The following is an 8787-nucleotide window of genomic DNA, read 5'->3' as shown; positions in this document are numbered from 1 at the left end:
GAGGGTAGGAGTATATTTACAGCTAGAATTCACCAAGTCAAGTATTTCATATATATATATGTATATATATATATATATATATATATATATATATATATATATATATATATATATATATATATATATATATATATATATATATATATATATACAACAAGCGTAGCGAAATTGTATCAGCATGCCGTCACAGAAAGAAACACCTCCTAGGTAACACATGAGCCAATCACCACGCCCCCACGCCTGCCTGTACCCACCCGCTCTGTGCCCTATATAAACCATGGTATGTGAATGCTTCCAGTAAAATCTCCTGAGGATTGAGGAAAACCCCTCATGAAACAGGCCTGTAGAGATGAAATAGTCTTGTGATTTTTTCCCCACACATACATATTACGCTCTACCACGGTATCGAGCACTATTTTTTTGGATAATCGAATTAAGACATACTTGAAAGATACATCTCCTGGATGCACTGGGACACATCATCAGTGATGTATCCTGGATTCATCGGGTGTTTCGGGTCTCACAACATCATACACCCTTGTCCAGGCGACCCAGCCGGGGTGATCAAGTCCCTGCTTGTGTCCCAGTAGCAACCCACGGATCTGCCCTTTTCAGCCACAACCACCTCGTGGCTTTCTCTGCCGCTTCACTTGCGGATTGAATGGCCCTGCTTTTGGCCACCCCTGTGACTCCCAATCGGCCAAGCACTTTGCAGAGGGAGCGTCCTGCAAAGCCACGGCAGCCAACCTCTATTGGCTCATAGAAAGTCCTCCAGCCCCTGCCCCTGCAGTCCTCCACCAGCTCCTGATTCTTGCCACATTTCCTTTCGTTGGCTTCCTCAATCCGCTCCTCCCAAGGCACTGTTAGTTCCAGCATGATGAGGTGTTTTGAAGCCTCTGAGATGATGATCATGTCTGGCCGTAGAGATGTTTTTACAATGTGCTGGGGGAACCTCAGTTGTTTTCCCAGGTCAACGTGTAGCTGCCAATCAGGGGCTGTGTGAAGGAGTCCTGTTGTTATCTTTGGACGTGCACACGGTCTCTCTCCAGCTTTGATGAATGAGATTGCCTTATTTGGCGCATGATGTTGCTTGCTGGTGCTGATGGCTGAGGCTATGCTCTCAGCAACTGCTTTGAGTACCTGGTCATGACGCCAGCGATAGCGACCATCAGCCAGAGACTTTGGGCAACTGCTGAGGAGATGTTCCAAGGAGCCTCTTCCGGAGCAAAGGAAGCAGGAGGGTGTCTCGCTCTTCCCCCAAACATGGAGGTTTGCTGGGCTAGGGAGGGAATCATAAACTGCTGCCACGAGGAACCGGACGCGGTGGAGGTCTGCCTGCATGATGTTTGACCAGGTGACTTTGCGCTGCAACGTGCCCTCCCATCTTGTCCATGCACCCTGTTGCCGGAGTCCCACTGTCCTGCCCACTCGCTCTTCCTCCAAGCCTGCTCGGACCTCCTCCTGGAGTAGATGTCGTCTGTCTTTGCCCCGGGCCTGGCCAACTTGGGTCTTTGGGAAGTAGCCCAAGCCTGCTCTCCCTGTTGCTATGGCCCCAACCAGTGCCTTTTGCCTAAGGCGTGACTCAGCCACCTCCACCGCCTTTTCTGCCTTCCACTTCCTTCCTGTCCTCACTTCAATCCCGGCTGATGACACCTTGCAGTCCCTGGAGTCTCTGTACTGTAGGGCTTCTCTTGTGCGTTCCACCTTGAATTCTTCAGTGAGCCCACTGAAGGGTAGCTGCAGGATGTTGCTTGTCCCGTACAGAGCAGCGCTGTTGAGGCTGCGGGGGAGACCCAGCCATTTCCGCAGAAAGCTGCTGATCTTCCTGGGACTGCATATACAAGGAGAGGCCACAGAACTCTGGGAAGGATGGAGTGCTGGTAGATCCAGGCTTTGAATCTACCAGGTAGGCCAGACTTGTCTACTTTGGTGAGCCACCCTCCAAGCTCTTCAGTAGACTTCTGGATAGCAGCAGAGTCCTTCAGGCTGGAGTCAAAGAGCTTTCCCAAGCTCTTGACTGGTTGCTCCGTGATGGATGGAATGACCGTTCTTCAGATTGTGAATTGGAATTTGTTGACCACCTTCCCCTTCTTCAGCACCATGGACCTTGACTTTGCGGGCTTGAAACTCATCCTGGCCCACCCAATGAGCCTCTCCAATCCCTGCAAGATCCACCTGCTCCCTGGTACTGATGTTGTAGTGATGGTAAGGTCATCCATATAGGCTCTAATGGGGGGCTGTCGAACACCTGAACTGGATAGAGGCCCTCTGCATTCCACCTAAGCAGACTTTACCACCATATTCATCGCCAGTGTAAAAAGGACAACGGAGATGGTGCATCCTGTTATTATTCCCTTCTCAAGGCGATGCCAGTCAGAGGTTATTGACCCAGAAGTGACCAGGAGCCTGAAGTTATTATAATAATCCAGGATCAAGTCCTTGATCTTGCTGGGAACATGGTGGCGGTGTAGCGCAAGCTCAACTAGCTTGTGTGGGATGGACCCATAGGCGTTAGTCAGGTCCAACCACAACACAGCAAGTTCCCCTCTGTTCTCATGGGCCTCTCTGATGAGCTGTGTGACGACACCGTTGTGCTCCAGACAGCCGGGAACTCCAGGAATCCCCCCCTTCTGCACTGAAGTGTCGATGTAGTTGTTCTTGAGGAGAAACTCGGTCAGTCTTCGGGAGACGATGCTGAAGAACACCTTCCCTTCCACACTCAGAAGTGATATAGTCCGAAACTGGTTGATGCTTTTCGAGTCCTCGTCCTTGGGGATCCAAACTCCCTCTGCACACCTCCACTGGTCGGCCACTCTCCCCCTTCGCCAGATCACCTTCAAGGTCTTCCACAGATGCTTGAGAAGCCCTGGACAGCGCTTGTAGACGAGGTAAGGTACACCACTGGGGCCCGGGGAAGATGCTGAGCGGGCTGCCTTGATGACCTCTTCAACCTCCTTCAAACTGGGCTCTGTCAACTGGAACTCTGCCGTTGGTGGCGCAGGGCTGATGAGCGCTCTGTTGGGTCCTAGATTTTGTCCCCTCAGTGGGTCGCTCATGGTATTCTGGAGGAAGCGATTCACTTCCTCTCTTGGGCACTCAAGCCGGCCACTGCGCTTGTCCCCGAGCAGCTGTTTAGCAAACCGAAAGGGGTTGGCAATGAAGGCCGCTCGCTTCCTAGCTCTCTCTCTTCCACGCCTCCTGTGCCACTCTGCTCTGCGGAGAGTTGTCAGCTTCTTCCGCAGGATGTTGCGCAGCTCTTCTAAAGGTTGTTTGTCCTCCTCAGCAGCTCTCTTGAACTGTTTCCTGAGGGTTCGAAGCTCCTGGCGCAGTTGGTGTATCTTAGTGGCCCTGCGGTTCATGGTGTAGGGGGTGGCCTCAGTGTTGCCCTTCTCCATCCGTCCGAATCTTTCTGAGCCATAGCTGACGATGATTGTACTCATTGCCTGGAGCCTGCTGTCAACATCTCCTTTGGCTGTGGCTTGGATGATGTTGGACACATCCTCATCAAACTGCCGCCACTCGCTCCGTCTGTTTGCTTGGGGCCATTTAATCCGCTGCTGTGGAACTACTCTGCTGGGATTGAGAGACTTTGGTACGTGGAGGGACTGGGATCTGTGGGGTGTCTCCTGTCTGGGCTCCTCCTGCGTCTCACCAGGTCCAGGACCTGTGCGTTGAACCTCGCTCTCCCGCTCCAAACATTTCATTCTGGCCTGATGGATTCTTAAGCCACGTTGATTTTTGCACAGCTTGCCGCAGATACATGTCATACTCGTAGTCAGTTCGTTTGCGAGGGTCGTTAACCTTTGGTCCGTCCGATGGGAGATCTCATCCTCCCCCCCCCCTCTCGGGATCTCCTGGGGGTATTGCTCTGTAGGGTTTTCCGTAGCTTATGTGGGTTCTTTCTCACGAAAGATACAGGCTGGGGTGCTAACCCATACTGTCCCGGGTGCCGTCTTTCCAAGCTGCCAACTGTCTCTCCAGTAGTCGACCAAACTGTTCTTGGTTGCCACTCAGTCTTTCCTAGGAGTCACTGGCTTAGCCAGACTAAAACATATATATATATATATATATATATATATATATATATATATATATATATATATATATATATATATATATATATATATATATATATATATATATATATATATATATATATATATATATATATATATATATATATATATATATATATATATATATATATATATATATATATATATATATATAAGAAATACTTGACTTTCAGGGAATTCTAGCTATATATATATATATATATATATATATATATATATATTTATTTATTATATATATATATATATATATATATATATATATATATATATATATATATATATATATATATATATATATATATATATATATATATATATATATATATATATATATATATATATATATATATCAGTGGCGTGCGGTGAGGTTAATGTCTGGTGAGGCACGACTGCATCATCACAGTCAAATTTAAAAACATATGAACCTGCAGTGCAGGTGTACCTAATGTTGTGTCCATGCGGTCGTTCGCGGCTCCTGCAGCGCGAGCATTGTTGTTTTTGCACTTTTTGGCTTCTTGTTAAGTGACTTTTTTTGGGTGGATTCGGTCTAGCACGTGGAGGGTTTGGGTGTGGGCTTTGGTTGGTGTGGCCACGGTGCTCCCGTCGGGCGGTGCATTCTGCGGCGGAGGTGCTTGGCACCAGGAGGCGGGGTTATGATATGAGCCTCACACCGTGTGTCTCCGCAGCAGATTTATGATCGCTCAGCACTAAAAATAAGTTACACACATACAGTTGTTGACAAAATACACTGTACATTATATACCTCAGCTAACTAAACTATGGAAATGTATAATATAATTCATATAGCAATACGGTGTCACTGCACAGCAGGCCAGCAGTTAGCCGAGTCACAATCCATGGTGAGGCACAAGTGCCTCAACTGGCTGCTGATCACCGCACCGTCTCTTCTCAGTATTTGAACGGCAAATGTGAAAATAAAAATAAAAATAATCTAAAACTGGTGAAGTTAAATGGAAAATAACTTTAGTATAATCACTGGATACATATAACAATTTAATTAATTTTTTTTTCTTTTTCTTTTTTTTTTCTTTCCATGATGGCAGGTGAGGCCCCGCCTCCCCTGCCTCTAGTGACGGCACGCCACTGATATATATATGTATATATATAAATAAAATAAATACTTGAATTTCAGTGTTCATTTATTTACACATATACACACACATAACACTCATCTACTCATTGTTGAGTTAAGGGTTGAATTGTCCATCCTTGTTCTATTCTCTGTCCCTATTTTTCTAACCATGCTGAACACCCTCTCTGATGATACATTGCTGTGTGGCACACACAAAAGTGCTTTCATCAAATGCACTAGAGTCTGGAATCTTCCATCTCTCACTAGCATGGCCCAAAACCGGTCAATCTTTGCTTCCTGAGGAAGATCTTCACTGCCAAGCACTTGGTAGTCCACTACTTCTTCCCGGAGGCTATCCAGGTCCAATCGCAGCTGCGGCTTGGAACTTACAAGCATATTTCTTCATCTTACTCGTCGTCGGCGTCGCCACGGCTGTATCTTCCTCGTTCTTCTGCTTCGTCTCCTTGTTTTGTGTGCAGTTGTGCACTGCACTCTCTAAAAGCCGTAGATGTTATTGTCACATATGCATGTACAGTAGATGGCAGTGTTGTCCTGTTTAAGAGTGTCACAACATTGCTGTTTACGGCAGACGAACTGCTTTACGGTAGACGAAAACGTGACTGCTGTTGTTGTGTGTTGTTACCGCGCTGGGAGGACGTTAATGAAACTGCCTAACAATAAACCCACATAAGAAACCAAGAACTCGCCCTCGGTCATTCTACAGTTATAACGTAATTGGGCAGGCACGCTGTTTATATTGTGGGAAAGCGGACGTGAAAACAGGCTGTCCTCACTCAGGTCCGCATGGAGCTGGAGGGGGCGTGGCCTACAGCTCCGCCTGAATTTCGGGAGATTTTCGGGGGAATATTTGTCCCGGGAGGTTTTCGGGAGAGGCGCTGAATTTCGGGAGTCTCTCGGAAAATCCGGGAGGGTTGGCAAGTATGGGTGATAATCCGCTCCGTGTGGCGTCTGTTTCCTTTTTCGATGGCCGGGTCGATTGTTTTTGCCTTTTGGGCTGCGTTGTGTGCATTCCACCATATCTTCTCCATGATGAGCGTGAGTCCATGACACATTAATGGCTGACTAAATGTGAGTAAGTTTGATTGAATGTGACCAATTTCATTGGTGAACATTGTCCCAATTGGCAACGTCATTGGTCTGATGCGACGGTGACGAGGCTAAATGTATTTGCACCATAAATTAGCTGCAGCATTGTATAAAGGGTTCAAAGCGTAGGAAAAAAGCAGTGGCTTATGGTCTGAACATTTCTGTAAATACAAATATTTTAGATTTGAAATATTGGAGAGTTTAAGGCTTTTATTGTGAAACATTGTAGGTAGGAAAGGCTTTTGTTTGTCCATCGTCTGAAGTGTTAGTCACAGCAGTAAATCCGTCTGTTGCTTTTAAACAAACGACTCAAGACAAGTATCTCATCAGTTAAAGACACTCTGAACAGAGAAACTGTTGACATGGAAATGGGAAGCCCCGCTGTGCGAATGGAGCTAAACCAGTAAATTGGTGTGGATAAAAGCCTCAACCCTTACTATCTATTGCTGTGTGTAGTATCACGTTCAGAGTCGTTGTTCATGCTATGCAACCTTGTACAGTATCTGGAATCTTTGGGTAATCGTGGCTTACACTTTAAAAGGGTCACACGTTACAATCTTCCAAGTCAGTCTAATCTTCACACTGTGCTTTCACACAGAAGAAATTAGGTAATACCATGTGCAAGGCAGGATCTGTTGTGTAAAAATGGTTGTCTGACAGAAAGCTGTGACTCAGCCAAGACGTACAGTACATGAAAGACATGTTTAGCAGAGAGATCAGACTGTCTGCTGTAGTCCGATCTATATCGCACATTCTCATTTCGAAACAGCAGTTCCTATTGTGTGAGGTTTTTGGAACCACAGGCTTTTATTACTATTACACTTCACTTCACTGACCGATCCAGACATGTCTGTTTCTAAGGTGGGTTCTGATGAGACTGTCTATATTTTGGGGGTGTCCAAACTACGGCCCGCGGGCTAAGTGCGGCCGTCCAACCTCTTCAATTTGGCCCGCGCGACGTCCTGAGTTCATCAAAACATCGCACTGTGGCGTGCTTTCAAATGAATCTTTTTGCTGCCATTTTGTGGACAATGTAAGTAAATTAGATCAATGACCCTTGAAATTACTTTGAAATAAAAGCACAGCATTTACTTATATGACACATTCCAAACTACATTCCCCAGTCATAGTGCAAAAAATAAATAAAATCAACCATTACAAAAATTAAACGAACATGTCACACCTGCTCACTGAACATTGTGGGTATTATGAAAAACGTCCAAACACCATTAAAAAATTCTAAATTACAACTATTTAAATCCATTAGAGTGCATGATGGGCAACATTTTAAACAATCTCTCCACACGTATACAGTACATGTTTGGCACAATTTAGCTATTTGATATTTTCAATTGATTACAGAACTTTAAGGTTGTCATGGAAGTAAACAAGGTAGGAGTCAAACATTCACATACTCTTAATATATCCAATCCAATCCAATCCAATTATATTAATTATATATTTATTATATCAATTATATATCCATCATATTAATATAATATGTTCAGACACACACACAATATATATGTATACAGTATATAAATATATATATATATATATGTATACAGTATATAAATATATATATATATATATATATATATATATATATATATATATATATATATATATATATATATATATATATATATATATATATATATATATATATATATATATTTATTTATTTATTTTTTACATATATATATATATATATATATATATATATATATATATATATATATATATATATATATATATATCTCCATCCATCCATCCATTTTCTACCGCTTGTCCCTTTCGGCCAATCTCAGTATATTATTTCTTAAACACTCTAACACTGTATGTTATTTTAACATATGAAAGGAAGAACTCCCCAGTGACGATGATGACTAGTTTAGCAGTGCAGAGCTTATGAAAATGTCACGGAGCCACCGGAAATGAATGCAGAAAATGTCTGTTAATATTCTAATCAGTGATAGAGCATGATGTGGCCTAGAATCTGGCCTAGAATAACAGATTTATATGAAGTGCCTTGTCATTCAATAATTGTTATTTTAATGTGCTTCTTCACGTGTGCTTATAAATACCTCAGGCTATAATTAGCAGCAGGTGAAAAACATAAGCACTATGGTCACACAGGTGATCAGAACAGTGCGAGAAAGCAGGGGGGAAGTTACGCAAGCTAACACAGACAGAACATGAAGTGGAAACAAAATAAAAACATGGGTCAACAGTGTGAGTTGGTTGGTTGCGGACGTGCCCGCAACCTGAGGGTTCCTGGTTCGATCCCCGGCTTCGCCATCCTAGTCTTGTTCGTTGTGTCCCTGGTTCGATCCCCAGCTTCGCCATCCTAGTCTTGTTCGTTGTGTCCTTGAGCAAGACACCTCACCCTTGCTCCTGATGGGTCGGGGTTAGGGCCTTGCATGGTAGCTCACGCCATCAGTGTGGGTGAAAGTGGAAAAAGTGTCAAAGCGCTTTGGAGTCGCTTGAAGGTAGAAAAGCGCTAAGTAC

General features: G+C 44.1%; 1 pseudogene; it reads right to left on the bottom strand.

Moving 5' to 3' along the window:
• Positions 1 to 528: 528 nt before the first annotated feature.
• Positions 529 to 3440, bottom strand: LOC133645648 (uncharacterized; annotated as a pseudogene).
• Positions 3441 to 8787: the final 5347 nt, after the last annotated feature.

This window comes from Entelurus aequoreus, linkage group LG03 (genome assembly GCF_033978785.1).
Source record: "Entelurus aequoreus isolate RoL-2023_Sb linkage group LG03, RoL_Eaeq_v1.1, whole genome shotgun sequence".
Taxonomy (NCBI): domain Eukaryota; kingdom Metazoa; phylum Chordata; class Actinopteri; order Syngnathiformes; family Syngnathidae; genus Entelurus; species Entelurus aequoreus.
Note: the sequence above shows the minus strand (reverse complement) of the source record. Positions and strands in the feature narration are given on the sequence as shown.